Source organism: Dreissena polymorpha, chromosome 1, assembly GCF_020536995.1.
Source record: "Dreissena polymorpha isolate Duluth1 chromosome 1, UMN_Dpol_1.0, whole genome shotgun sequence".
NCBI lineage: Eukaryota > Metazoa > Mollusca > Bivalvia > Myida > Dreissenidae > Dreissena > Dreissena polymorpha.
Window position 1 is genome coordinate 131,507,554 of NC_068355.1, and position 4,313 is coordinate 131,511,866.

The window sequence follows — 4,313 nt, forward strand, 5'->3', positions numbered from 1 at the left end:
CCTTAGATCTATTAATGAGTTGGAAAGCCGAAATTTCCGTAAATACTTATATTTCTGCATTTTAAGAAAGTAACAATTTTCGTCCCACCATTTCGGTTGTTCGTCTTTCTTCCTCGGAGACTGTGACATGACTTCGCCAGCTTCGTGATAAAATGACGTAATTTTATCAATAGCTCCGTTAATGTTTTCATTTATAATGTTAATCAATGCTTGGCTGTTTTTATCAAACAAACTTTTTAAGCGATCTAGAAAGACATGTTCAAATTTACTCCTCCATTTATACTTTTTAAAAAAACGATAATTTACCTTTGTTATTACTGACATTATTTATGTCACCAATATACGTCATATACATATGACATGTAATCGGAAAATGATCGGATTCGCCACGGTTAAGCACTTGAAAATCGTTAATATGATCGAACAATTCAGATGATACAATCATATAATCAACCACACTAGCTCCATCGTTAGAGATACACGTAAATTGACCATCTTTATCTCCTGGGAATCGTCCGTTTAAAATATGAGTATCAAAAACACAGCACATATTTACTAGAGATCTGCCAAAATTGTTTATCCGAAATTTATCTTTGTTTGCTCGTGGTATGTCGAATAAACTACCTTCGTAATCGACTTCTCCAAAAATGTAATCTAAATTGTCATATTTTATATAATCTATAAAATCTCTCGTTCTTGCATTAAAATCACTTGCTAAAAATATCGATGCGTTTGGGTATAGAAGTTTTAACTCTTCTAAATTAGAGAATACAATCGATATACCATTTTTATCATTTTGTGAGTCATATATAGGGGACGCTTCTGGTGAAACGTATGCAAAATACATGATAATATCATTTGATTTAAATAAAGATGAACATTTGAGATATAATACAATACAGTCAGAAAACGAGTTCATAATACGGGTCACAATATTAAGTTTCATTAAATGGCTTCTGACAAAAACACACACCCCGCCACTATTTCGAATACTATTTAAAGTTAAATTTCTCACATGATCGAAACAAATATACGAGTCCAAAATTGTATTAAATTCCCCGATGCTTTTACCCCATGTTTCACATAAATGAACAAAATCAAATGACCTTAAAAATGATTTAAATTTTGCATTATCTACATGTTTACTTAAACAAGCAATATTCCAACTAACAAAACTAAAATTAAACTGGTTTTCATAGCTATTTATAACATGTGCATGACCTCGGCCGTTTCCTAGTCCATGACAGATTCGTCAGAAAATATGTCATCTTCGCCTAGGTCCGTGTTGTGAGCGATTGGTCGGTTTTTGTTCGGTGTTACGCGTCGTGCTTCTACGTCATCAGTCACGTGGTTGGTATCCAATCCCTGCTCTGAGTTAATGTTATTGGTGGGTTCGTCATTTGGCAGATCACGTGGAAATGCACGTGGACGAAACCCTGATCTCCGTTTACCGACAGTTATAATTGATTGTGTTGAGGCGCTGTATTTGTATACCGTGTCATTGATTATCAATTTGTCGTAACTAATGACTGCGTAGTTACCCTTCGACCGTTCGGACATCATGCGTTCTCCAAGGTGTTTTCTTTGTTGACGGATTATTTCACTGTAATCCTGTTGAACAGAGAATGTACGATTTTTCTGAAGTAGTGTATTGGCCCGGTTTAAGATTTGTCCACAGTCCTCGTATTTCACGAATTTTACTAGTATTGTACATTTATTTGGGTCACGTGATTTAATTCGATGAGCTCTTTCAATTTCAAAAACGTCAGCTTGTTCCCCAAAATTAAGCGTTTCCTTTAAAAACGATCGTATTTTAGATTCTGAAATGTCCCATTGTTCCTACGTGACTGGTTTTCAATGCGGTCTAATTTTTGTTACATAAAGTGCATTTCTTCCCGAAGATGTTCGTTATCTTGCCGTAATCGTTCATTATCATGTTTTAAATTGTTGACAGAAGTAAATAGCTGATCAATCTTTGAGTTTATTCCTTCGATATTGTTTATTAAACGTTCATTTTGATTACCTATGTCAATTTTCATGTTTCTTAGGAATGCAAACATATCAGATTCATTATTCGACTTACTTTGATCTGGCTTTCGTTGATTTTGTTGTAAATTATCGTTATTTGTTTGTGTGGAACTACCGGGCGATTGCTGTGGTGTACATGTAGCGTGAGAAGATAGTGTCCGCTGTCTTGTAGCAACACCTTCTTGCATCGTGCGTCGTGGTGTTGGCCCCTCCCCATTTTGACCGCCTAGATCTTGGGTCCCTGCAGCCCTTTTGTATTGGCTTTTGTTGCGTGTTCCATCTTGTTTAGGGGGTCCTGGGTTTGTCTCTACATCGCCGCACAAAAGGATCAAAACCGCCATGCACGTGATCACCATCAAAATCAAGAACATTGATTTTCTTGTATGATTGTTCAAAGTTATGACTTTAAAATGTTTAATACGTTTGCTTCTACATATGAAACATCCAATTCGCGCACGCCACACTGTAATATCCACACCCATGATGTTTAAAATCCAAAATTTTTTTGAAAAATTACACGTGCAAATTTTCCGCCATGCTATCCATGGGAGGCAACTTGATCAATGCATGTTATCCGTTCCAAAGAAGACTGCATTTGCCTTACCTCCAATTTATCCTAATGCCATTCAACCTGCACATAAATAATTATACCTAACAATTACCGATTGGACAAAAGACAATTTAAATCACTGCTGAATGTAAAGTCGCGATTAATTTTGAATGAATTAAATAATGCTTTTTAATATAATAATCATAAATAGAATCATGTAACGGAATACGTTGCTAATCAGTCGCCGTGTTCATACGAAAATACCTTGAAGAGTGAATTTGTAATTAAAACACAACCAATCATCGTGAAATTATGCATTCTTTAATACTATAGAAACATGGACAATACGCCTGACAGTGCTTTAGGTTTTATAAGTTGCTATAATCTGTCAGACTGAAACAATAGCTATGATTTAAAAGCTGTTATTGTTTCTTTGTTTCTGTTTTCGCTATGGTTGTATTGTCTTGTAAGGTAACTTTAACTATGGTTACTTTCTGTTTGTACTCTACGAGGTCGGCGTCGGATATCTTTCACGGATATTCCTCACTTAACTCGTCCGACTTCAGCCGCCATTTTTGGATCAACGTCTTAAACTGTCTGTAACTGGAAATTACGTAACGTACCGATGACGTCGGGCGTAAGCCGTAATGTAACGTCATTGGATGAGACGATGTTTAGAGTAATTTCATAAAAAATATTATGTAAGCGCATATAAAAAGGATCTTTATCAAAGTAATATTTTGCAGTTCAGGTTCTTTATTTTAACTTTAATTTAACTTAATTCATACCCAGTATGTATCTATTTAAGTATTTGATTAAAAATATCAACGCAAGAAAAAACTTTGAAAATAAGGTTTTGCCGATGAAAAACTGTTAAATTACTCTAAATGATAAGTTTATGATTGCAATTTATTTGGGTCGTGCTCTGTGGAAAGGGGGTTTAATGCATATGAGTTAACGGTCGTCCCGGATTAGGCTGTGCAGTCCGGGACGACACTGTCCGCATAAACTTAATTTTTGCTATGAAGAGACTTTCTTGAAACGAAAAATACAATAAAAGCGGATAGTATCGTCCCTGATTAGCCTGTGCGGACTTCACACGCTGATCTGAGGACGACACTTTCCTAATATTAATTTAACCTACTTTTCACAGAGCACGGCTCATTTGTATATATCAAGAGGGGCTAATCATGTGATTGTGAAGATGGTGACGAGGCAGGTATTTTTCGTCGTTGTATAGCCTTTATTTCTTGTAATACTTTTTAAAATGACGCTCGCTTTCCAGACATATGAGCAAGAAAGTTACTGGCGTTAATATCGTATTAATATTCGCTCTAAATCTCGACTTAAATCGCTGTCACATTTCTCTTTGAGATGACGTTATTACAGCTTAACTTAGAAAATGTGTGGGGAGTAAATTCGAGAAATAGAAGAGATTTTAATACGAAATAAACGCTGATCACCCTTTCTCTGATATGGCTGAAAAGTGAGAGTCATTTACAAATTGAACATAAAGGCTATAACACGGCGAAAGATAACGTACCTGCATGGACATCGCCATCTTGACTATCACGTAATTACCCCCTCTGATACCATACGTTAAGACAATCCACTTCACTTAAACATATATATTCTATGTTCTTTTTTATATGTTTATAATAACAATTGAATACAACGCGATACGCGTCACGGACACCGTGAATCAATGTCATTCGATTTATTTATGGCTCTGTGC